This window comes from Chiloscyllium plagiosum, unplaced genomic scaffold (genome assembly GCF_037043375.1).
Source record: "Chiloscyllium plagiosum isolate Xiang-an unplaced genomic scaffold, Cpla_swu_hap1 HiC_scaffold_12, whole genome shotgun sequence".
Classification (NCBI taxonomy): domain Eukaryota; kingdom Metazoa; phylum Chordata; class Chondrichthyes; order Orectolobiformes; family Hemiscylliidae; genus Chiloscyllium; species Chiloscyllium plagiosum.
Window position 1 is genome coordinate 91,720,020 of NW_028270150.1, and position 27,898 is coordinate 91,747,917.

The window sequence follows — 27,898 nt, forward strand, 5'->3', positions numbered from 1 at the left end:
TCTGACATCATCATAGGGAGTGGTACTCAATAATATTAACCCTTTCAGACTCATCCTTTCTCCAGAGCAATTATAGATGGCAATGCCTCAACATCCCATCAGTGAATATTTTAAAAATAGCCCGGTCAGAAGGAGTTATTTCTTGTCAATCCTTCAGGCCACAACCTTGACTAGTCCAAGCTTAGAGGTGGAGTGGGAGATTAAGGCAGTTTCTTCAGGAGTCCTGGAAGCTCAGGTTTCCTTGCACACTGTGGAATTCTAATTGGTTTGCATTCCTTTCTGGAGGACAAATTTAAAAATCACACAACACCAGGTTATAGTCCAACAGGTTTATTTGGAAGCACTAGCTTTTGGAGAACTGCTCCTTCATCAGGTGGTTGTGGAGTATAAGATTGTAAGACACAGAATTTATAGCAAATGTTTACAGTGTGATGTAACTGAAATTATATATTGAAAAAGACCTGGATTGTTTGATAAATCTCTCATCTTTTAGAATGAACATGTTGGTTTCAGTTCTTTCATATGTAAATCACAGAACTTTTTTAAAGTTACACTCTCAAGTGAGCTTTAACAATTGGTGTCATGTCAGCCCAGATAATGTATTGAGGTGCCCTGTGTGAGACTGTCTGTGCCACAATGTTCAGACTGATTCTAATCTAAAAAAAGGATTTACAGAATCTTAAATGGATTCATGCAGTTTTTGAGCAAAATAAAATGTAATTCTGCAAGCATAAATTCACCCCACAAACGTATATGCCTGTGTGTGCATGTGTATGTGTGTGTGTGTGGGCGTGGTGTTATGAATGGCTTTGAGAGAATGTGTATGTGTGTGAGTTGAGTGTAAAGGGGTATAAGTCTGTGAGAGTGTACATGTGTGCATGTGAATGTGGGAGTGTATGTGTGAGCGTATGAGAGGGAGCTTGTGTAAGAGAGAGGGTCTGTATGAGTGTATGGGTCTGTAGGAATGTGTGTGTAGGAGTGTCCATGTGTCTGTGTCTGTGTGCGTCTGTGACATGAACTCAAGATTCCGGTTGAGGCCAATCCCCTGGGTACCGAACTTGGCTATCAGCCTCTGCTCGGCCACTTTGCGTTGCTGCCTGTCCCGAAGTCCGCCTTGGAGGATGGTCACCCAAATGTCCTGGACCGCTGAAGTGTTCTCCAACTGGGAGGGAACCCTCCTGTCTGTTGATTGTTGTGCGGTGCCCATTCATAGCCTCTGCTTGGTCTTGCCAATGTACCATGCCTCAGGGCATCATCGCCTGCAGTGTATGAGATAGACAATGTTGGATGAGTTGCATGGATACCTGCCACGTATATGGTGGGAGGTATCCTCACACATAATGGTGGTATTCGTGTCGACACTCTGACACGTCTTGCAGTGTCGACCCTGACAAGGTTGTATGTTGTGGTGGGCAATCCTCTGGGGGACACTGCAATCCAGATATATTTTGCGAACCACCAGCAGGGTTCGTGGAAGGGTCTGGATTCGTGAGGGTGGGAGCGGGGTGTCCGGTAGACGGTATGAGGGAACTGCTGGCGATCCTACTCAATTGGTCACTCGATCCAGCAGAACTAACAGAGAATCCCGGCCTGGGTTTTAGAACTAGACCTTAAACATCCTGTAAGCCAAAATAAATGACACCACTTCTGACCACTTTAGTACTAATGTTACCAGAGATGGATTGTACACATAAGGTTAATAATTTGGTGCAGCAAATGTTTGTCAAAGATTGCAGGACAGAAGCAAGGTAAGTGGCTCAAAACGCCAGCAGTTTCTCCCTTAAGTGGACTTTAAATTTAATCACAAGCAACTTTTAAATGCCAATGTTCTGCTTATTTCAACAGAGCTCCAACTGGTCACTGTAACACTGCAGCAGCTGGCTGTACAGTTGCCAAGTTCTGAGCTCAGAGACATGGTTTGAAAGAGGTTTCAAAGCAGCATGTGTGCCAATGAGGCTGTCAGCTGTCATCATAACCAGCTGCAAACCTTGTCTCCTAGCAAGAGGCACCAGCATCTTACAACATAGTGCTATTAAAATTAAAGTTTCATGGTTGAACCTTCCCACCATTATAAAACAGAGCACCATTTGACTTTGCCCTGAAGAGAAACAAAGAAAATTGCCAAAATCCGAGCCAGACAATTTTCCAAATGCATACGTTCAGCCACGGGATTTCATCCACCAAGGGTGTACGTTGGAAAGTGAGGGAAAACAAGTTATGCAAAAAGTGTGTGTCTTTAATTTGCGTCCTTCAGAGGTATAACTCTGCCAGAATCACACATTCTAAATATCAAAGGCAAATGGGCATTAAAATGTTTTTTGTATAAAGTACATATTGTTAAATAAGTCAGACGCAACCTTTTAAAAAGGTCTGTGGAAAATATCGGTCAACAACTACATCAAAACAGGCACAAGAGACTCCAAGTTTATATGAGTTGCCTTATAGAAACACAGAAGTGGAAAATCAGACAAGAGTAGGCCATTTAGCTCATCGGTGTTGCTCTACCATTCAATATGACCATGGCTGGATATACATTCAGTACCCTGTGCCCACTTTCTCTTCATATCCCTTGATCCTTTTTACCATAAGAACTATATCTAACGCATCTTGAACGCATTTACTGCTTGATCATCTCAGCACTTTTTCCCAGGGTTGAAATGTCAATTACTAGTGGACATAGCTTTAAGGGAAAGGGAAAAGTTTAAAGGAGATGTGAGAGGCAAGTTTTTTTTTAACATAGAAGGTGGCAAATGCCTGAATTTTGGTGCCAGAGAAATTGGCAGAGGTAGACAGGCAGGTGGGTAGGGGAACACAGAAAGCCAGGCAGCATCAGGAGGGAGAGGCAGGAGGATGGGAGAACACAGCAAGCCAGGCAGCATCAGGAGGGAAAGGCAGGAAGCTGGGGGAACACAGCAAGGCAAGCAGCATCAGGAGGGAAAGGCAGGAAGCTGGGGGAACACAGCAAGGCAAGCAGCATCAGGAGGGAGAGGCAGGAGGATGGGAGAACACAGCAAGCCAGGCAGCATCAGGAGGGAGAGGCAGGAGGATGGGAGAACACAGCAAGCCAGGCAGCATCAGCAGGGACAGGCAGGAGGCTGGGAGAACACAGCAAGGCAGGCAGCATCATGAGGGACAGGCAGGAGGCTGGGAAAACACAGCAAGCCAGGAAGCATCAGGAGGGACAGGCAGGAGACTGGAAGAACACAGCAAGCCAGGCAGCACCAGGAGGGATAGGCAGGAGGCTGGGGGAACACAGCAAGGCAGGCAGCATCAGGAGGGACAGGCAGGAGGCTGGGGGAACACAGCAAGCCAGGCAGCATCATGAGGGACAGGCAGGAGGCTGGGGGAACACAGCAAGCCAGGCAGCATCAGGAGGAACAGGCAGGAGGCTGGAAGAACACAGCAAGCCAGGCAGCATCAGGAGGGACAGGCAGGAGGCTGGGAGAACACAGCAAGCCAGGCAGCATCAGGAGGGATAGGCAGGAGGGTGGGGGAACACAGCAAGGCAGGCAGCATCAGGAGGGATAGACAGGAGGCTGGGGTAACACAGCATGCCAGGCAGCATCAGGAGGGATAGGCAGGAGGGTGGGGGAACACAGCAAGGCAGGCAGCATCAGGAGGGACAGGCAGGAGGCTGGGAGAACTCAGCAAGGCAGGCAGCGTCAGGAGAGACAGGCAGGAGGCTGGGAGAACACAGCGGGCCAGGCAGCATCAGGAGGGACAGGCAGGAGGCTGGGAGAACACAGCAAGGCAGGCAGCATCAGGAGGGACAGGCAGGAGGCTGGGAGAACACAGCAAGCCAGGCAGCATCAGGAGGGACAGGCAGGAGGCTGGGGGAACACAGCCGGCCAGGCAGCATCAGGAGGGACAGGCAGGAGGCTGGGGGAACACAACAAGGCAGGCAGCACCAAGAGGGACAGGCAGGAGGCTGGGGGAACACAGCAAGGCAGGCAGTGTCAGGAGGGAGAGGCAGGAGGCTGGGGGAACACAGCAAGGCAGGCAGCGTCAGGAGGGAGAGGCAGGAGGCTGGGGGAACACAGCAAGGCAGGCAGCACCAAGAGGGACAGGCAGGAGGCTGGGGGAACACAGCAAGGCAGGCAGTGTCAGGAGGGAGAGGCAGGAGGCTGGGGGAACACAGCAAGGCAGGCAGCGTCAGGAGGGAGAGGCAGGAGGCTGGGGGAACACAGCAAGCCAGGCAGCATCAGGAGGGACAGGCAGGAGGCTGGGGGAACACAGCAAGGCAGGCAGCGTCAGGAGGGAGAGGCAGGAGGCTGGGGGAACACAGCAAGCCAGGCAGCGTCAGGAGGAACAGGCAGGAGGGTGGGGGAACACAGCGGGCCAGGCAGCGTCAGGAGGGACAGGCAGGAGGCTGGGGGAACACAGCGGGCCAGGCAGCGTCAGGAGGGACAGGCAGGAGGCTGGGGAACACAGCAAGGCAGGCAGCATCAGGAGGAACAGGCAGGAGGCTGGGGGAACACAGCGGGCCAGGCAGCATCAGGTGGGACAGGCAGGAGGGTGGGGGAACACAGCAAGGCAGGCAGCACCAAGAGGGACAGGCAGGAGGCTGGGAGAACACAGCAAGGCAGGCAGTGTCAGGAGGGAGAGGCAGGAGGCTGGGGGAACACAGCAAGGCAGGCAGCGTCAGGAGGGAGAGGCAGGAGGCTGGGGGAACACAGCAAGCCAGGCAGCATCAGGAGGGACAGGCAGGAGGCTGGGGGAACACAGCAAGGCAGGCAGCGTCAGGAGGGAGAGGCAGGAGGCTGGGGGAACACAGCAAGCCAGGCAGCGTCAGGAGGAACAGGCAGGAGGCTGGGGGAACACAGCGGGCCAGGCAGCGTCAGGAGGGACAGGCAGGAGGCTGGGGGAACACAGCGGGCCAGGCAGCATCAGGAGAGACAGGCAGGAGGCTGGGGAACACAGCAAGGCAGGCAGCATCAGGAGGAACAGGCAGGAGGCTGGGGGAACACAGCGGGCCAGGCAGCATCAGGTGGGACAGGCAGGAGGGTGGGGGAACACAGCAAGGCAGGCAGCATCAGGAGGGACAGGCAGGAGGCTGGGGGAACACAGCAAGCCAGGCAGCGTCAGGAGGTGAATTCAACGTTTCAGGTGTAACCCTTTTTCCGTCCTGAAATGAAATGACATGGAGAGTTCCAGGTTTAATATCCTAAGGTATATTGATCGTCGGATGGTGGTCAGACCTTGACAATTCATCTCAGCATTTTCCTTCACAAGTTCTACTTCTTCCTCAGCTATGTTCATCCAGGATAATGACCTCCATAATCATGAAGTGCTTCAAGGGGCTGGTCATGGCCCACATCAACTCTAGTCTCCCAGCCTGCTTTGATCCCCAACATTTTGCCTACTGACCTAACAGGTACGCAGCGGACACCATTTCCCTTGGCCTGCCCTCATCCCTGGAACATCTGGAGAGCAAGGACACCTAAGTCAGACTCCTGCTCATCAACAGTATCTCCACCTCCAACACCATTATCCCCTCCAGACTGATCATAACACTCTGAGACTCTGAGTCTTGGCTCAACCCTCTGCAGCTGGATCCTCAGACCACAATCAGTGAAGATAGACAGCAGCACCTCCTCCACGATAACCCTCAACACTGGAGCCCCCCCAAGGATGTGTTCTCAGCCCCGACTGTACTCCCCGTACACCCACGGCAGTCTGGCTAAATTCTGTACAAACTCCATCTACACATTTGCTGACAACACCACCATAGTAGGATGGATATCAAACAATGCTGAGTCAGAAAACAAGAAGGAGATAGAGGGCTTGGTGACTTGGTACTCTCTCGCAACGTTGGCAAAACTGAAGAAAGAAAGGAAGAGAATATGCCACCCTCTACATCAATGGAGCTGAGGTTGAGAAGGTGGAGAGCATCGAGGTCCGAGGAGTGACAATAGCCAACAGCTTTTCCTGGATTTCACACGTAGATGCTACAGTCAAGGAGGTGCAACAGTGCCTTTCTCCCTCAGGTGGCTCAGGAAATTTGGCCTGTCCATGATGACCCTCACCAGCTTCTTCAGGTGCACTATTGAAAGCATACTGTGTGGGTGCATTACTGCTCTGCTCGGGACCACATGAAACTACAGAAGATGTTGTGCAAGCCCAGACCGTCACAGAAGCCAACCTTCCATCCATGGACTCCAACTTTTTTAATAGGGTCATAGTCATGTACAACATGGAAACAGACCCTTCGATCTAATACATTCTTTCCGACCAGATATCCTAAATTAATCTAGTCCCATTTGCCAGCACTTGGCCCATATCCCTCTAAACCCTTCCTTTTCATCTACCTATCCAGTGCCTAACACCTCCTCTTTGTGAACCTCAATTATGTCTAATCTCTTCTGTATTCTCCTCAACAACATTGTCTTTTTCCAGTGTGAGTACTGATGAAAAATAATCATTTAATGCCTCTCCTATCTCCTCAGACTCCATGCACAACTTCCCACTCCTATCCTTGATTGCCCCTAATCTTCCTCTTGTCATTGTTTTATTTCTGACATACCTATAGAAAGCTTTTGGGTTTTCCTTGATTCTACCTGCCAAAGACTTCTCATGTCCTCTCCTGGCCCTTCTTGTCTCTCTCTTTAGGCCCTACGTGGCTAACTTGTAACTCTCAAGCACCCTAACTGAGCCTTCACGTCTCATCCTCACATAAGCCTCCTCTTTCTCTTGACAAGAGATTCAACTCTTGAACTATTTGAACATTAATCGATTGATTATTAGTCATTATTCTGTCCATGTACCAATTTGTCCTGAATTGCGACTTGAACTTAAAACTTCTGGCCTCGAGGCAGGGACACTACCCAGCTATTAGATCTCCTTTTCCTGGGTTAGGGAGGACCAGGTTTTTGTTTTAGGTTCCACATGCCCAATCGCTACCCAGCAAGGGCACACCTGCTGAGGCTGGGATCAGACTCTGGTGCAATTCCTTTTTGATCAGGACCACATGAGGGTACAGCTTTCAGTATGCCACGGTTCGGAGGAAGTGTGGTGCCAACAGAGAATGATCGTGGACAGACAGCAGCGATGAGAAAGATAAAGTTTTGTTTTTATTTTATCTTCATACGGAAGAGGGAGGACTTGCACAGCTGTAGAACAGGGGGAGGCAGGGATGCACTGGGGCTGGGAGAAATTGTGCACTGGTTCTGCACAGAACTTAAAACCCGTCAGAAGGTCAAGGGCGAGTGACTATGCACCAAAAGAGAATTGAGATCCAGGAGAACATTCATTGCTGCCTACAAACCAATACAGCAGGAGTGAATTGGAGTAGAATCTGGGATCCCCAGGAGATAGCAGCAACAGCTGCACACACTGGGCTCCAGCAGCTATTCTTCACCTCGAAGAGATTGAGGGATGGGGAAAAATCATGGAATTGGGAAAAACATATAACCGATAAGACAGTTCAGTCCTGGCTGTGTGTGTCAGAAAATCTGTAGTCATTGAAAGAAACACAAGCTAAAATAAATAGAATTCAGGTTGCATGATGATCTAAACAAAACTTATCAGTATAGTTTCAACGAGGTAAAAACAATGACTGCAGATGCTGGAAACCAGATTCTGGATTAGTGGTGCTGGAAGAGCACAGCAGTTCAGGCAGCATCCAAGGAGCTTCGAAATCGACGTTTCGGGCAAAAGCCCTTCATCAGGAATAAAAGCATGTTTGTTGGTTGAATGATGATGTTTGAATAAAAATAGTGTTTGAACTTGTAGGTTGAGTTAAGTAAATCTGCTCATACGAACATGGATCTGAAATATGTTAGGGGAGAGGAGAAATGGGAAGGAATGGCAAGCAATAGTTAACGGTGGAGTTGCAAATAAGTGAATCTGCGCGGGGATGTGGTGACTCAGGAATCAGCTTGATCAATAATTTCAATTCTGTGCTGTTTAACAATGTTAGCCACTTGTACAAGAATGGCGCAGTCATCTTACAGTTCAGGATGAGTCACAGTTGCTGGAACAGACTGACTGTCTCACTGAATTCACTGGATTTGTACAAGAATAGCAACACACCCTTTGACCTTCCAGCAGGGTGACATTGCAAACCCTCTTCTGAGCTCTGATAGTGTTTCTGTGGGAATTCTGCAAATAGTGTCTAGTCTTCCTGTGACCAAGTGTTTATCCAGAGCAGGGAGACCTTTCTAGCAAGTTCTGGGGTCTCTGCAATATTCATCAGTGAACCCATCTCCTGGTCTTTGGGCAGAACAAATTGATACATTTGAAGAACATGTAATGTAAGAGGCAACAGTTTCTTCTATCACTATTGTACCAGTTGGTTGTGTTCTGATTAGATTAGATTACATTACATTACTGTGTGGAAACAGGCCCTTCGGCCCAACAAGTCCACACCCACCCGCCGAAGTGCAACCCACCCATACCCCTACATTTACCCCTTACCTAACACTACGGGCAATTTAGCATGGCCAATTCACCTGACCTGCACATCTTTGGACTGTGGGAGGAAACTGGAGCACCCGGAGGAAATCCACGCAGACACGGGGAGAATGTGCAAACTCCACACAGAGAGTCGCCTGAGGCGGGAATTGAACCCGGGTCTCTGGCGCTGTGAAGCAGCAGTGCTAACCACTGTGCCACCGTGCCGCCCACTGTGCCACCGTGTTCTGGTCTACATTACTGCCTACAATAGGCTGGGTTTAACGTAGGAGCCTGTAGTAGTCAGAAGGCAGGTGAGCACGCTTCATCATGTTAAAGGACCTGTGTTAGTCTCTTGGTAGTGACAGACCTTTCCTGATTAGGAGCAAGATTCCCAACTGCCAGTGACAGGATGTCATTAATGAACTAGTGTGCACCCATTACTCTGGAACCCATTGCAGTGTGGTTCTGGCTCAGGAGACCACATGACATTCCCACGCTCTTGGGAAAAACTCTCAACACTGTCCAGTTTTCCAGTGCCCTTCAGTGGCGATTCCTTACTTTCAGGCTATCAGGGGATTCCACACCGGCTGTGGGGTAAACACAAAAAAAACTGGATCCTTACCTTTCTCTGTTTTGGGAGGGCAGGTTGATTCATCTGATTGATGCTAACAGCATGGAGTGAATTCAGGACCTGCCTCCTTATTGGTCACTGAATCACAGAGTTTTTATAGCACAGAAAAAGGCCCTTCAGCCCATCGTATCTGTGTTAGTTATCAAGCACCTATTTATTCTAATCCCATTATTCTAATCCCAGCGTTTGTCCCATAACCTTGTCTGCCATAGTGTTCTAGTTATTATTGAAATAGAACATAGAACAAAACAGCACAGTACAGGCCTTTCGGCCCACGATGTTTTGCTGACCTGATATCTTACTCTAAGATCAACCTAACCGACATACCCTTCATTTTACTATCATCTATGTGCTTATCTAAGAGTCACTTAAATGTCCCTAATGTATCTGACTCTACTATGACTACTGGCAGTACATTCCACACACCCACCACTCTCTGTGTAAAGAACCTACCTCTGACATCTTCCCTGAACCTTCCACCAATCACCTTAAAATTATGCCCCCTCATGATAGACATTTCCACCCTGGGAAAAATTCTCTGGCTATCCAATCTACTTATGCCTCTCATTATCTTATATACCTCTATTAAGTCACCTCTCATCCTTCTTCACTTCAATGAGAAAAGCCCTAACTCCCTCAGCCTTTCTTCATAAGACATGTTCACAAGTTCAGACAGCATCCTGGTAAGTCTCCTCTGCATCATCTTTCCACATCCTTCCTATAATGAGGCGACCAGAACTGAACACAATATTCCAAATGTGGTATAACCAAGGCTTTATAGAGCTGCAACATAACCTCATGGTCCTTCAACACCACATCCACTACTCTACTTTCATCAGTGTATTTTGTCACCTCCTCAAAGAATTCAATAAGGCTTGTGAGGCAAAACCTGCCCCTCACAAAGCCATGCTGACTATCTCTAATCAAACCATGCTTTACCAAATAATCATAAACCCTGCTTCTCAGAATTGTCTCCAATAATTTGCCCACCACAGATGTAAGACTGACTGCTTTGTAATTTCCAGGATTATCCCTATTCCCTTTCTTGAACAAGGGAATAATATTTGCCATCCTCCAATCATCTGTCACTACTTCAGTGGACAATGAGGATGGAAAGATCATTGCCAAAGGTGCAGCAATTTCTTCCTTCACTTCCCACAGGAACCATGGGTACATCCTGTCTGGCCCAGGGGACTTATCCATCCTCACATTTTTCAAAATTTCCAGCACATCCTTCCTAGCCTCAACCTGTTCAAGCATATCAGCCTGTTTCAGTCTGTCCTCACAAATAGTTATCAATGTCTTGAGGGTTTCTGCCTCCACAATTCTTTCAGGCAGGGAGACAGGTTTCCAGTAACAAAAACATCCTTCATCCATCACCGTCTGTCTCGTGCCAGCTAATTTGGATCCAGTTTGACAAAGATCCCATGGCTCTTTAGCTTCTCAACCAGTTCACCATGTGAGGTGTTATCAAAAGCCTGCATTGGCTGCATTAACTGCACCACCCTCATCTACACATCTCGTCACTCCTTGGAAAACTTAAATTTGTCAGACAAGATCTCCCCCTATCAAATCCTTTGACTATGCATGATTCATCCTTGCCTCTCCAAGTGAAAATTGATTCTGTCCCTCATAACTTTTTCCAATTGTTTCACTACGACAGATGTACTGGACAGTAGTGTCCTGGTATATCCCTATCTCCCTTCATGATTAATGGTACAAAGGACTGTGCTCCAGTCCTCTGGCACCTCTCCTGTCACTGGAGATCATGATGCTGTGGGTTGGACGTGCCTTCAAGCAGAGGACAGAAGCTCTGGTAATAGTAACTATTCTGATAAATTGTTTTCTTTACAAGTGAAAAAGAACTCTGTTTATCTCGCCTTTTTAACAGGAAGCTTAATTTCGGTAATGCACATCGTCAGTGTCTGTTTTTTTTTAATCACAAATTAATTTTATTTCCAGTAGAGATTGGAAACAATTACAATATTACTTCATGGATCACAGAAATGTCATTGTGCAGAAGAAAACTATTAGGCCCATCATACTTGCACTCTCTCTTCAAATCAGCGTCTCGCAAAGTGTCATTCTCATCCCTTTATCCTGTATCCTTCAAAATTGTGTCTACTCAAGTAATCATGTGATGCCTTTTGAATGTGTCAATCGAATGTCTTTGCACCACATTCCAGACCCGCCTCACTCATTGTGTGAATCTGCTTTTCGTATCACATTTGCGATATTTGCATATTATTATAAATCTGAGCCCTCTCATTCTCAAAGCTTTCCTGAGCAGGTAACAGGTTTTCCCTACCTGCTCTATCTGGCTCCCTCATGATTTTGGAGACTTTTACCTGATTTCCTTTTAACTTTCTTCTCTCCAAGGAGATCAGTCCCAGCTTCTTCAGTTTATTTTCATAACCAAGATTTCTCATCCCTGGAACCATTCTCCTGCACTGTCTCCAATACATTCATGTCTTTTCTACAGTGTGCCATCCTGACTATACACAATACTCCAGCTGAGGTCTGACCTTTCAGAAACAATCCTCTGCTGTCTTGCAGTACACCAGGTAGACATGTGATGCATGAATTCATTGCATGGATTAGGATGTCATGTGCACCCATTTTTCTGGTAAATTACCTCAAGTGTTAAAATGACAGCTGTGGTTGTGCTGGTTTGATTCAGTCCACTGGCTTCAACATTAAGTTAAACATGAGTCAAAATAAAACAGACTGGTATGAATGCCATCCAACAATGAATTAAGAGCTGGGGTTGCCAATAGCAACAAAATTACTGTCAATCTAAATTTAGTCGAATTTGCTGCAACGTTTTAGTTAATCTCTTCTTCGTGGTATTTCAAGATGGTGAATGCTTGAAAAGGTTGAGATATACCACTATGTAATTGACTCCTGTCTCTGGGCTTATAGAAAGGTACTGTGTTTGGTGTGGGGTTGATGGTTGGTGGAGGAGGAGAGAAATTGAGGTAGAGAGAGTAAGTTGACGGAAATAAAAATAAGAGAGACTTAACAGGCATCTGATTCACTATTGTCTATTTATAATATACTCCAAAGTACCCCCAATAGGTTAGACAAACTAAAGTCTCTGCACAAAACGATTATCTATACACTGACTGACTAACTGTTGAAGGCGATTCTCACAAAACGGTAATAGTGTCTCTCTTCAAGAAAGTGAAAACATTGCTCAAATTACAAGATATCACACAGACTGAAGGCACCATTGCTATTATAGTAAAACAACGAACTGTGGATGCTGAGACCTGAAGCAAAAACAAAACATAAATTGCCAGAGAAACTCATAACCAAGATTTGAGCATCTGTGGACTTGACATTTTAACTCTGTTTGTCTCTCCACAGATGCTGCCAGACCTACTAAACTTCTCTGGCAATTTATGTTTTTGTTTCACACCATTGTTAGACATGGTTATGAGCGAAAAATTGTAATCATTCTACACCCATTCTTTCAGGCCGACACTGCAATAGAGACATAACAAGTTTGATATGTTTTCAGTGGGTCAGTACAATGTCAGGAGTGAAGCAGGACACCAGAAATATTACGAGATAGAAGAGATTTTTAGCTGGATATGATACGATCTGACTGTATAGCACACAAAACAACACTTTTTACTGTATCTTAGTACATGTGACAACAATCAATCAATCAAATAATCCTTAGAAGCAGGTGTATGATGTTTCAGAATCCTGCCTATGTAAACTGGGTAACAACAGTTGTTTGGCTGTATCTCTCATTACTAAGCTATTTAAAGGAACAGGTGAAAGGTTAGTCTATGCTTTTGCATTTTTAATTGCTTCATTTTGAGTTTTATTTGTACTTTTCTTCAGTTAAGCTCAACCCTGTCATGGAGAATAAATGATCAGTTCCACATTCTCAATCAATCATTCAGTAGGGAGTCGATGGCCCTTTCTTCAACATAAGGGTATTAATATGGGATGGCACGGTGGCTCAGTGTTTATCACTGCTGCCTCAAGGCACCAGGGACCCGGGTTTAATTCCATCCTCGGGCGGCTGTCTGTGTGGAGTTTGCACTTTCTCCCCATGTCTGCATGGGTTTCCTCCAGGTGCTCCGGTTTCCTCCCACAATCCAAAGGTGTGCAGGTTAGGGTGGATTAGCCATGGGAAGTGCAGTGTTACAGGGATATAGTAGGGGGTCTGTGTCTTGATGGGATGCTCTTCAGAGGGTCAGTGTGGACTCAATGGCCTGTTCCATATCGTAGGGGTTCTATGATTTCATGATGTTGAATGCCTTAGTAACCCCGCCGTGGCACAAGCAACTGATAGGTCTGAGAGCAAGTGGAAATGGGCAAACAATACAGATTTGTCAACATCATGTCAAATTGACCTCAACCAGCCATTGAAGCATGAAACAAGGCATATGTTTGTTTCTCTTTGACTGCGATGCAACGTTTTGGATCTCTGCCTCCTGATTGCCCATACAATGTCCCCTCTGACTCGCTTTATGCTTTTTTAACTGATCAACTCAATAATTAAGTTAATTACCTAGTCAACTGAAAGGACTATCCTTAAAAGACCATCTTGAGGGAGGGTGTGGGTTTGAGAGAGCCCAGTTGCTGTGGTGCTTACCAGTTTTGGAAGCCAGTGGGCACCATTAGACCCTCTCCAGGGCCAATTGGCTACTTGGAGGAGGGGCAGGCATTGGGAGACTAGGAACCGTCCTTTTCTAGCACAGCCTGTTATAGAATCACACAGCACAGAAACAGACCCTTCAGTCCAACTTGTTCATGTCGAACAAATTTCCCAAGCTAAACTCATCCTGTTTGCATACGTTCGGCCCATATGCTTCTAAACCTTTCCTATTCACACACTTATCCGAATGTCTTTTAAATGTTGTATCTGTGCCTGCATCTACCTGCTTGAACCTTGGCTAGGCTGAGGCGTACATCAATAAAGAGGTCCTCTAACATAGAATCCCCATAGTTTGGAAACAGGCCATTTGGCCCAAGAAGTCCACATCCAGACCCTTTCCCATACTCTATTACTCTACATTTCCCCTGGCTAATGCACCTAACCTACACATCCCTAAACACTACGGGCAATTTAGCGTGGCCAATTCACTTAACCTGCACAACTTTGGACTGTGGGAGGGAAGCAGAGCACCTGGAGGAAACCCACGCAGACACAGGGAGAATGTGCAAATTCCACACAGACAGTCGCCCAAGACTGGAATTGAACCTGGGTCCCTGGCGCTGTGAGGCTGCAGTGCTAACCACTGAGCTGCCATGCTGCCCATACTGGGCCACTGTGCCATCTCTGCCTCTATTCTGCCTCCCCTGCAGCAGGCTACTGAAGTTGAGGAACATGGAGCTGAAATGCATTTAGGAATGGCCCTTTCGAAGGTGTGGTGGTGTCAGTAATCTAACACCTCCACACGTGGAATATGAACTACTCAAGGCTGCAAATAAAAACAGTGCCCATAACCTGTGCACCATTAACAAGACAATCCGCCAGCCATTAACCATCACCCATATTCTGACAATAAATTTTCAACACTTAGATTTTTGTCCACTTCTCTTTCGGAAAGTTGGAATCTCTTTTGATTCTTGTTATTTGGAGAATGGAAAAGGAAGAAGAACAAAGGAATGCAAGATTGTAAAAGAGGAGGAATGATTGTAACCCTTTAAATCATACGGTCTTACCTACACTCCTCTGTAGAACAGATTATGATTGATTCAAGGTTAATGGAGAAGCTTAGCAAGAGGTGTCAAGAATGTGGTGCTGGAAAAGCACAGCAGGCCAGGCAGCATCTGAGGAGCAGGAGAATCGATATTTTGAGCATAAGCTCTTCATCAGTAATGAGGTGACAGAATTTCAACTTCCTAATGTTCTGAGCATCAAATGTGCTTATATTGATTATGTTGTAAATGTGCATTCGTAGAATCATGGACAATGAAGGAGGGCCATTCAGCCCATTAGATACTATTAAGGCCATTAGAGATGCTAAGAGACAATACCAGACTAGGTTGGAGACCCAAACTAACCAAATGGACACCCCCCATCAGTGGCAAGGCCTATAAGATATAATGGGCTACAAAATGATGCAGACAGAATAGCGGACAAAAATACATCCCTCCTTGATGAGCTCAATGCATTTTATGCTTGATTTGAATAGAAGGACAGTGAAACGGTCTCACTGACCCCGAACAGCCTCCATGCACCTGCTCCCTCAGTCACCGCTGCAGATGTCAGATCAGCCTTCTTGAGAAACAACCCACGGAAAGTGACTGGTCTGGATGGAGTCCCAGGCCGTGCGCTCAGATCCCATGTGGACCAACTGTTGGGAGCATTTGCTGACATACCTAACCTCTCATGTCGACAAACTAAAGTCCCTACTGGCTTCATGAAGACCACCATCTTCCCAGTTCCAAAGAAACACATGCAATGTGCCTCAATGATTACCGTCCTTTGCCTCCGACCTCTATAATTATGAAGCGCTTCAAGAGGTTGGAAAGTCATGGCTCATATTAACTCTAGCCTTCCAGCCTGCCTTGATCCCTTGCAATTTGCTTACCAGTGCAACAGGTCTACGGCAGATACTGTCTCCCTATCCCTACACCTATCCCTGGAACATCTGGAATAATAAGGATACCTATGTCAGGCTCCTACTTATTGACTACAGCTACGCCTTCAACACTATAATCCCAACCATACTAATCTCCAACCTCTGAGACCTAGGTCTCTGCTCTGCCCTCTGCAACTTGATTCTTGACTTCTTAACCCACAGGCCACAGTCAATGGAGATAAACAACAACACTTCCTCATGTCAATCCTCAATGTCAGTGCCCCGCAAGGATGCATACTCAATGCTCTACTGTACTCCCTGTACACTCATGACTGTGTGGTCAAATTTTGTCTGAGCTCCATCTATGAGTTTGCTGATGACACCACCGTTATAGGCCAGATATCGAATGATAACAAGACAGAATACAGGAAAAAGGTAGAGTGCTTGGTGTAAAAGTAACAATTTCTCCCTCTATGTCAGCAAAACCAAAGAGCTGATCATTGATTTCAGGAAGCAAGGAGGAGGGCACGTCCCTGTCTATATCAATGGAGCTGCTTTCTATTTATATGTTTGGGTTTCTTTGGCTTGGTAATGTCATTTCTTGAAACAGGAAATCAGGAATCATCAGCAGGGCTTCGTCCGGAGGCTCACTGAAGATGTTACCTAGTATGGTGATGAAATGTCTGAAAATGAACCTTCCAGCTCAGTGAGCAAACCTATATCCAGAACCTCAACCTGAGCTACAAATCTTCTCAAAACTCGCTAGCAGAGAATAATGTTAACAAAGCAGAATTAAGGGCATTCTCTCTGAATTCACATAACATTTACAAAAAGATTGAATTGAATGATTTAGTTGTCATTATGGAGATACGCCTACAGGGTGACCAAGATTGGGGACTGAATACCCAAGTGTACTGGGCATTCAAGAGGGATGGGCAAAAGGGGATGGTTGGGGATGGTGGTGTGGGTGATGTAACAATTTTACTTAAGGAAGAAAAACAGTGTTTTGTAAAGAAAGGAACTTTGATCAAAGCATCAATGTATAGCATCAGTTTGCATGAAGCTAAGAAACAGCAAAGGGGAAGCAAACATTAGTGGGAGTTGTTTACTGGTCTGTACTGCTATGTTGGGCATGGTCTGTATTGTAAATGGCTGCAGGACCCCAGTCAGTGCCTCAGGGTCATAATAGCTCTTAGTCATATACCCTCACATGACTATGGCAAGCCAGAATGCACATTCATACAGATTCAATTCTATCACAAACAAGTTCCAGATCCCAATCACCCTCTGGGTGAAAACTTGAGCTACAAATCTTCTCCTCCTCCAAACCTCCTACCAGTTACCCTGGATTCATGCTCCTGGTTATATCCCTTTCAATCAAGGGAGAGAGGGTCTTGTAATCCATTCTATCTAAACCCCTCATAAATCAATGCACTTAAATTAGATCTCCCCTCAGCTTTCTCTGTTCCAAAGAAGGCTACTGTAACCTATCCAATCTTTCTTCATAACTAATATTTATGAAGAACAGCGTCTATTACCTGCTAATATCCATCCAGCTTGCAATTATGGCAGACAGGCCCTCTATCCAGCCATCATTCATCATGGTTTCATTCCAAGACAATTCATTACATCTTCCTTAATTACTTAGTCATATACCCTCACAAATCAGGGAATGTTTTCTGTATGTTAGCCGAGCTGAAGCTTCTGAAAGAATATAAAAGCAAAATACTGCAGATGCTGGAAATCTGAATCAAACAGAGGGAACACTGGAGAGCTTCAGCAGCTCTGGAAGCATCTGTATAGAGAGAGAGAAAAACAGAGAGTTAATGTTTTGAATGTAATGTAACTCTTCTTCAGAACTAGCAAGAGTCATACAGGATTTGAAATGTTAACTCTGGTTTGCTCTCTCGTGGTTGCTGCCAAATCTGCTGAGTGTCATCAGCATTCTTTGTGTTTCGTTCTGAATGCCTTATAGTCGTCATTATTTTGGCATTCAAAGAACCATCCGTATACCACATCCAGAACCGGATTATAACCAACAGCAGCAAGGTGATTACCAAGAGGGATACCAGAACTGAAGATGCAACTGTTAAAATAGAAACAGAAATTGCTGGCAAATATTTGTTTCTGATTTCCAGTATCTGCAGCTCTTTGATTTTTTTTTGTTTAGCATAGAACTGCTGAAGTTTTTAACGACAATTATGAGAGACAGACACCAAAGCTCAGGTTGAAGAGACTCTGTCCCCACAAGTCAATCTATTTCTGATATTAGATGCCAGCACAAATGTTTGCTTCACGGATAACAATAATGGGAAATAGTTCTGAGGAAAATGTCACTCGAGGATAAGAGAGAGGAGCTGCAGACAGCAAAACGAAGCTATTGTGAAACATAACCTGCTCAATAATGGAATTTGTGGGATGCATTTGAAATGCAGCGAGAGGGAGCTAACTCTGGATGCCAGGAAACCTTAATCTGCTCCTTAATCTGCATTCTTATGAGGCTTTGCTAACTCTAGAAACCTACTGAGTAAGATGATTACATCTTTCTCTGCTCAATGAAGCCATAAGTATTACTTACCTTCACCTAACAGGCACCTTGGATTATCTGCTGTCTGCTTCCCTCCGCTCAGCAAAGTTACTCCAACAAGGTCTTAAGAAGCCCACCCTGCCCACCAAAATTCACAGCATCCAGCAACCAAAATATTTGAAAATAAACAAAGTCAAAAATCACACAACACCAGGTTATAGTGAAGGGTAGGTTGTGCCTCACAAACATTATTGAATTCTTTGAGATGGTAACCAAACAGGTGGATGAGGGTAAAGCGGTTGATGTGGTGTGTAGGGATTTTGGTAAGGCATTTGATCAGGTTCCCCATGGTAGGCTACTGCACAAAAGATGGAGGCCTGGGATTAAGGGTGATTTAGCATTTTGGATCAGAACTTGGCTAGCTGAAAGAATACAGGGAGTGGTGGTTGATGGGAAATGTTCATCCCCGAGTTCAGTTACTAATGGTATACCACAAGGGTCTGTTTGGGGGCCACATCTCTTTGTCATTTTTATAAATGACCTAGATGAGGCCGCAAAAGGATGGGTTAGTAAATTTGTGAATGACACTAAGATCGGTGGAGTTGTGAGTAGTGCTGAAGGGTGTTGCAGGTAACAGATGGATATAGATAAGCTGCAGAGCTCGGCTAAGAGGTGACAGATGGAGTTTAATGTGGAAAACTGTGAGGTGATTCACTTTGGAAGGACAAACAGGAATAGCGAGTACTGGGCTAATGGTAAGAATCTTGGTAGTGTAGACAAGCAAAGAGATCTCAGTGTCAATGTACATAGATCCCTGAGAGTTGCCACACAGGTTGATAGGGTTGTTAAAAAGGCCCAAGCAAAAGTGAGGACTACAGATACTGGAAACCAGAGTTTAGATCAGTGTGGTGCTGGAAAAGCACAGCAAGTCAGGCAGCATCTGAGGAGCAGGAAAATCAACGTTTTGGGCAAAGGCCCTTCATCAGGAATGGAGGCAGGAAGCCTCCAGGGTGGAGAGATAAATGGGGGTATGGGGGGTGGGGCTGGGGAGAAGGTAGCAAAGAGTACAAGAGGTGAACGGGGGTGGGGACGGATGTGATAGGTCAGAGGGGAGGGTGGGGGAAGGTAGCAAAGAGTACAAGAGGTGAATGGGGGTGGGGGTGGAGGTGTTAGGTCAGAGAGGAGGGTGGAGTGGATAGGTGGAAAGGGAGATCGGCAGGTAGGACAGGTCATGGGGACAGTGCTGAGCTGGAAGGTTGGAACTGGGGTGAGGTGGTGGTGGTGGGGGGGGGGGGGGGGGGGGATTGAGAAAACTGGTGAAGTTCACAAGAGACCTGAGGTGTGTTAGCTTTTATTGATAGAGGGATTGAGTTTCAGAGCCAAAAGGTCATGCTGCAGCTGTACAAAACTCTGGTGTGACTGCCCTTGGAGTATTGTGTATAGTTCTGGTCACTGCATTGTAGGAAGGATGTGGAAGTTTTGGAAAGGGTTCAGAAAAGATTTACTGGGATGTTGTTTGGTATGGAGGGGGAAGGTCTTATGAGGAAAGGCTGAGGGACTTGAGGCTGTTTTCATCAGAGAAAGGAAGGCTGAGAGGTGACCTAATTGAGACATGTAAGATAATCAGAGGGTCGGATAGGTTGGACAGTGAGAGCCTTTTTCCTCGGCTGGTGATGGCTAGCATGATGGGACATAGCTTTGAATTGAAGGGTAATAGGTAAAGGACAAATGTCAGAGGTAGTTTCTTTATTCAGAGAGTAGTAGGAGCGTGGAACACACTGCCTGCAACAGTAGTAGACAAATGGGTAGTAGTATTCCTGAAGAAGGGCTTATGCCCGAAACGTAGATTCTCCTGTTCCCTGGATGCTGCCTGACCTGCTGCGTTTTTCCAGCAACACATTTTCGGCTCTGGTCTCCAGCATCTGCAGACCTCACTTTCTCTCCACAGTAGTAGACTTGCCAACTTTAAGGGTATTTAAATGGTCATTAGATAAACATATGGATGAAAATGGAATAGTGTAGGAAAGATAGGCCTCAGATTGGTTCCACAGGTTGGCGCAACACCGAGGGCCGAAGGGCCTGTACTGCGCTGTTATCTTCTATGTTCTATTATCTTGTGGGAGTAATTTGCACATAACCCACAGCAGAGCTTCCAACTCCAACAAGCAGAGTGTCCTGATTGGAGCACTTCTTTATCTCTAGATAAATGCGTTGAGTGGAAGTTAGTTACATAAAGAAAATTCTGTATCTAACTTCAACCCCAGTTGCTTATGTTACATTAATCCTATTGGTTGTTTATGAGGGATTAACTCCATGGATTTGTTTTGTGTTCCATCACATTGTCAGTATGTCAGTATACCTGAGGAAATCATCACTGTATCTTGCCATGTGCCTTGAGGTTGTAAAGGAGTCATACTCCATTTTACCAAAGATCACTTGAAACATAGCACGCTATGAAAAGAATGCTCCTCTATAGTACCCTTTTGGCTTAATTTACGCCCAGATACATACATGCAAAGGGAAGCTAATATTTATACATAGCAGTTCGTCAAAATAAATGTAAGTTGGATTTTTCAATACCATGATATCCATACCTAATTTCTTACGTTATAGGGATAATATAAACATTGCTGCATCAGGTAAAATACTGTTTGGAGGCAAACTCACAGCAGTTGGTTATTAAAAACAGCAAAACAGATTATAAACTACAACACCTATTGCAAAATAACTGACTGGCAGAGTCAGAACAGTATATGCACCCAGCATGGGGACTCCATAAAGGTGTAATCTCTTAGAGGTGAGGTACAGATACAGCATGCTCCTTCTTTCTGAAAGAAAGCTTAACTATTTACAATAATGAGTGAGCCTATGAGTTTCTAAATTGTTCAGGTAATTTGCTGATACATTTGTATCTCATAATAGCGACTTTGAATGAGGTGTTATTGATTGTTCACCATCATCAATGATAGTATTTTTCATTCCTGTTCTTTTTTGTCAAGTCTTTTTTAATGGACTGCAGCTTTGCTGCCATAAGCCTTGCAAAATCAAATGAAAACGGTGTCTTTCCTTGGCTCATGCAGAACCCACACCTTCCACATCTTGTTATGTTTGGGTGTTCCAGTTTGTACTTAGGACCTAGGAGACAGGGGGCTGTGGTAGAGAGTTGCTTTTCAGACTGGAGGCCTGTGACCAGTGCAGTGGTGTGCCCCAAGGATCAGTACTGGTTCTACTGCTTTTCGTCATTCATATAAATGATTTGGATGAGAATATAGGAGTAAGCTTGCAGACGGCACCAAAATAGGTAGTGTAGTAGACCGTGAAGAAGGTTATCTTAGAGTACAACAGGATCTTGATTAGATGAGACATTGACCAAGGAATGGCAGATAAATGTGAGGTGTTGCATTTTAATAAGGCAAGCCAGGGCAGGACTTATACAGTTAATGGTAGGGCCTTGGGGTGTGTGATGCTGAAGGAAGAGACCTAGTGTGCAGGTGTGTAGTTCATTTAAAGTGGAGTTGCAGATAGGCAGGGTAGTGAAGAAGGTGTTTGACACACTTACCTTCATTGGTCAGGGCACTGAGTATAGGATTGGGATGTAAGGTTGCGGCTGTACAGGACATTGGTGAGGTCACTTTTAGAATACTGTGTACAATTCTGGTCGCCTTTCTAAAGAAAGAATGTCATTGGGTTGCACGGTGCACTGCTGCCTCACAGCACCAAGGTCCCAGGTTCGATTCCAGCCTCGGGCGACTGTCTGTATGGAGTTTGCACATTCTCCCCGTGTCTGCGTGGGTTTTTTCCGGGTGCTCCGAGTTCCTCCCACAGTCCAAAGATGTGCAGGTCAGGTGAATTGGCCATGCTAAATTGCCCATAGTGTTAGGTGCATTAGTCAGGGGTAAATGTAGGAGAATGGGTCTGGGTGGGTTACTCTTCGGAGGGTCAGTGTGGACTTGTTGGGCCAAAGAACCTGTTTCCACACTGTAGGGAATCTAGTCTAAAACTGAGAGGGTGCAGAAAAGGTTGACAAGGATGTTGCCGGGACTGGAAGGTTTGAGCTGTACGGAAAGGCTGAACAGGCTGGGGTTTTTTTCCCTGGAACTTCGGAGGCTGAGGGGTGACCTTACAGAGGTATATAAAATCATAAGGGGCATGGATAGGATAAATAGCCAAGGTCTTTTTCCTAGCATAGGGGAATCCAAAACTAGAGAGAATAGGTTGAAGGTGAGAGGAGAAAGATTTAAAAAGGATCCGAAGGGTAACCTTTTCACACAGAGAGTGGTACGTGTATGGAATGAGCTACCAGAGAAAGTGGTGAAGCTGACGCAGTAACAACATTTAAAAGGCAGCTGGATAGGTACACGAAGAGGAAGGGTCTAGAGGGATATGAGCCAAATGCTAGGACATCGGACCAGGTTAGACCGAGGTGTCTGGTCAGTATGGATGAGTTGGACTGAAAGGCCTGTATCCATGTTATATAACTCTATGACTCAATGACCTGCTTTGCCAACCTTCATTCCTATGCCCATACTATTGTAGCTCTTCACCCCTAAAAGGATTTTACTTGTCTTACTGGAAAACTTCAGTAGGGTGTATGCAATTTCTCTTTGCTAGCTTCCCATCTAAAAAATCACATAATGACCCCTTTTCTCTGGTCACTATGTGGTCAATGGATTCTGTAGGTTTCTGTCTAAATGGCATGCATTCTAGTCAATGGATACAGAAAGTTAATCTGATGCTGAATTGGTCTTCTAATGTGGTCCATGTCTTTGAGGATCTTTTAGCTTTCTATCTGTTATTCCTGAAGTATTAATTCTGTGTATATATTCATTCCCAATTGCTAAGCAAATCTTAATAGTTCGTTTTTCTGTATCAGACATACCTGAATCTAGAAATGATAGCTCTGAATGCTACTTAAACATGTTAAATTCTGTTAGGAAGTCTGCTGTGTCCCAGTTTAAAGTCGGGAGTTTTGTGGACATTCTGACAATAGTGCCTTTGACCTTCCATTGCTCTCCATCAATCTGATGCACACCCTGATCACGTGCATTTCTCAAGTGAGTTAAATTGGCCCTTTGCCTTCCTTATCAGGATGATATATTTCAACACAATGCCATTGTAACAAAGTCATCAAGGGTTAGTCATGATTTGATGATGCTGATTGAACATGTGTTTCCCTTGTAGATTACTTGTTTGTTGATTGATCAAGCCTCATCAGGACAATTTTTCCAGCACTGAGAATTATGTCATGTTTATGATCATAGTGTGATAATCAATATCTCATTATGAATTAATTAACGCTGTGAATATGTTTATCTGAAACAGTAAAACACATTATATGTTATGAAGCAGATTTTGCAGCAAAACAACTGATTTCAGCTTATGCAGCTTACAAACCCATAGCAGAGTAATGGACAGGCACAGTCACACATTGCACTTACACTGCACTTGGAAACTTAAAACTAAAGTGGTGGGTCTTAGCTTATTCAGTTGCCATTTTGACAGAGTTATCACACTCACTTAGCAACACAGATTATGGAGCTAATTAGAGTTTGGCTTCTTGAGTGGCAAAAGTGAATCCCTTTTGCTCAACCTTCCTGGAGATCTTGCTTTCCCAAAATTCCAGCATTGAATCATTGGGCTTCTCCATTAGCCAAGAAACAAATTTCCCACAACCAATCAGAAATAAACATCAAATGCAAAAACCTTGCAATGGATGTATCTACAGATATTTATTCTTTGTCACTCTTCTATCCTTTTTCATTCTAGAAACTATTCCATGACCTCATTCAATACTTAGAAACTGGGATGAACAAATGCTCTTAATTATGCCAGTTGACGTATGAATATTCAACTCCATGTACCTAATTACATAACCAAGATTTTAAACTGTTTTCAAATATTGTCTGCCATTCTTCTGATTCTTATGCTCACCACTTGAAATAGGACACACCCATTACAGAATCATATGAAGAAAGAAATGTCAGTTCTTTGCATTGCATGCCCTTACTACTCTTTGAGTAAAGAACCTACTTCTGATATCTATCCTATATCTATCACCCCTCAGTTTAAAGCTATGTCCCCCTGTGCTAGCAATCACCATCCGAGGAAAAAGGCTCCCACCGTCCACACTATCTAATCCTCTGATCATATTATATGCCTCTATTAAGCCACGTCTTAACCTTCTTCTCTCCAATGAAAACAGCCTCATGTGCCTCAGCCTTTCCTCATAAGACCTTCCCTCAATACCAGGCAACATCCTGGTAAATCTCCTCTGAACCGCCTCCTTGTGGGCGGCACCGTGGCACAGTGGTTAGCACTGCTGCCTCACAGCGCCTGAGACCCAGGTTCAATTCCCGACTCAGGCGACTGACTGTGTGGAGTTTGCACATTCTCCCCGTGTCTGCGTGGGTTTCCTCCGGGTGCTCCGGTTTCCTCCCACAGTCCAAAGATGTGCAGATCAGGTGAATTGGCCATGCTAAATTGCCCATAGTGTTAGATGAAGGGGTAAATGTAGGGGAATGGGTGGGTTGCGCCTCGGCGGGTCGGTGTGGACTTGTTGGGCCAAAGGGCCTGTTTCCACACTGTAATATAATATAATCTAATCTAATCTAAACCCTGTTCAAAGCTTTCACATCCTTCCTATAATGTGGCGACCAGAACTGAACGCAATGCTCCAAGTGCGGCTGCACCAGAGTTTTGTGGAGCTGCAACATGACCTCATGGTTTTGAAACTCAATCCCTCTAAGACTAAAAGCTAACACACTGTACACCTTCTTCACAACCATATCAACCTGGGTGACAGCTTGCAAGGATCTATGTACCTAGACACAGGGATCTCTCTGCTCATCCAAGATTAACCATTGACCCAGTTCTCTGTATTCATGTTATTCCTTCCAAAGTGAATCACCTCACACTTTTCCGCATTAAACTCCATTTGCCACCTCTCAGCCCAGCTCTGCAGCTTATCTATGTCCCTCTGTAACCTACAACATCCTTCATCACTATCCACATCTCCACCCACCTTAGTGTCATCTGCAAATTTACCAACCCATCCTTCTACACCCTCATCCAGGTCATATGTAAAAATGACAAACAGCAGTGGCCCCAAAACAGATCCTTGCAGTACACTACTAATAACTGAACTCCAGGATGAACATTTCACATGAACCACCACCCTCTGTCTTCTTTCTGTAAGCCAATTTCTGATCCAAACCACTAAATCACTCTCAATCCAAGGCCTCTGTATTTTGTACAATAGCCTGCCATGGGGAACCTTTTCAAATGATTTACTGAAATCCCTATACACCGCAACAACTGCTTTACCCTCATCCACCTGTTTGGTCACCAGCTCAAAGAACTCAATGAGGTTTGTGAGGCAAGACCTACCCTTCACAAAACTGTGTTGACTATCCCTAATCAAATTATTCATTTCTAGGTGATTATAAATCCTATCTCTTGTAATTCTTTCCAAAACTTTGCCCTCAACTGAAGTAAGGCTCACTGGTCCATAATTACCAGGATTGTCTCTACTCCCCTTCTTCAACAAGGGAACGACATTTGCTATCCTCCAGTCTTCTGTCACTATTCCTGTAGCCAATGATTCCATAAAGATCAAAGCCAAAGACTCTACAATCTCCTCCCTAGCTTCCCAGAGAAGCCTAGGATAAATCCCATCCAGCCCAGGGGACTCACCAATTTTCACACTTTGCAGAATTTTCGAGAGGAAGAAGAAGGCTTATGTAAAGATGAGACGTTAAGGCTCAGTTTTGGGCACTTGAGAGTTACAAGTTAGCCAGAAAGGACTTAAAGAGAGAGCTAAGAAGAGCCAGGAGGGGACATGAGAATTCTTTGGCAGGTAGGATCAAGGAAAACCTTTAAAAGTGTTTGCTGGAACTCCCATTAACCAAACATTGGTCACTCCAAAGACAGGCAGAGTCTGAGATTTCTCCGAATAGAGAAATCAAAATCAAAGGGATCAGGATCTCAGCAGTGCAGGATAGAATCCCAAGTTCCAAAGCTCATGGCAGCAAAACATATGTGGACTGATCAACTTAAGGGTTGCTTCAGAAAAGATAGATCACATCATTCAGGCTGCGAGCAGTTCTGGAATCCACATTATAGGAGGGATTACAGTGGAGACTGTGGAGAGGAGATTTACCACAATGTTGCCTAGGCTGGAACATTTCAGTTATGAGGAGAGATTGGACAGACTGGGATTGTTTTCCTTAGAGCAGTGTGGACATGATTAAGATGTATAAAATTATGAGGGGTATAGATAGGATAGATGGAGGGGTCAATGACCAGGAGGCATAGATTTAAAGTAAGGGGTAAGAGATTTAGAGGAGATATGAGGAAAATATTGTTCACCCAGAGGGTAGTTGGATTCTGGAACTCGTTGCCTATAAGGGTGGTACAGGCAGAAACCCTCATAAGATTTAAGAAGTATTTAGATGAGCACTGGTGATGCAAAGGCATACAAGACTATGGGCCATTTGCTGGAAGATGTGATTAGAATAGTTAGGTGGTTGGTTTTGACTGGCACAGATACAATGAGCCAAAGAGCCTTTTTCTGTGCTGTAGACCCCTATGATTCTGATTGTATGACTTTACGACTGTTCAGTTACTCAGAACTATACACTGGGGTGAAATTGCTTGGTTTCCCAAATCACATACAAACAAGGCCAATTTGGATCTGGTTGGAACTATCACTGGAATGACCCTATTGTTTCTTCAGAAAGAGTCTTCCTAATTACAGTTTCGACCCTCTTTATTATCACGACTAGTTAATTTGAAAGTCAAACTCGAAGATTATAATTTGCTGCATTTCCAAATCGCTTTAGGTCTGTGCCTTCTTGTTCATGACCGTTTTACAAGTGGGAACAGTTTCTCGCTATCTACCGATCAGCACCTTCATGATTTTGAAAACTTCTCTTCGCCTTATCCTCTCCAAGGTGAACAAACCCAATCTCTCCAATCTATCCTCACCACTGAAGTTTCTCGTCCTTGGCAACATCTTGTAAACTTCTTCTCCCACTCTCAGTGTAATACTTAGAACAGTACAATAATGTGTGTCCTGTACAATTTCAACATTACTTTCTTGCTCTTGTGCTCTCTGCCCCTATTAACAAAGCTGAGAACACTACATGCTTTACTAACTGCTCTCTCCACCTGTTCTGCTACCTTCAATGATCAGTGCACATGTCAACCTAGGTCCACCTGCTCCTACACCCTCTTTAGAATCGTATCCTGTTTTTATATTGTCTGTCAAAGTTCTCCTATCAAAGTGCATCACCTCACAAGTCTCACATTCAACCTCATCAGCCATTGAACTATCCATTTCATCAACTTAGCCTTTGGAGTTCCACATTGTTCTCCTCAAGGTTTCCAAGTGTTTGAATATGTATCAGACAGAAGCTTTAAAACTGTACCTTGCACACCAACAGCCAGATCATTAATGTATATCAGGAAAAGCAACGGTTCCAAAACTGACTCCTGGGAGCTCCGCTGCAAGCCTTCCTCCAGCCCGAAAAGTGTCCACTGACCGCTGTTCCTTTTATTCCATGAGCTGTAACTTTCCTCAAAAGTCTGTTGTGTGGCACTGTATCAAATGCTTTTTGAAAGTTCATAATCTCCATATCCACAGCATTATCCTCATCAATCCTTTCTGTTACTTCTTCAACAAACTCCAACAAGTTAGTCAAACTTTATAAATCCATTCTTAATCAACCCATGTTTTTCCACTTAACTGCTAATTCTATCCTGTTTCTAATCAAATGATGTCCTTTCTTAACTGAG

The 27,898-nt window shown here is 44.9% G+C and overlaps 1 long non-coding RNA gene across 1 annotated transcript; it reads right to left on the bottom strand.

Moving 5' to 3' along the window:
* On the bottom strand, positions 1-27,898 carry LOC148148570 (uncharacterized). Its single transcript, XR_015758767.1, has 3 exons — positions 27,532-27,898; positions 17,115-17,371; positions 1-1,259 (listed from the first exon to the last, which is right to left on the bottom strand). It is a non-coding gene; the product is annotated as an uncharacterized LOC148148570 (long non-coding RNA).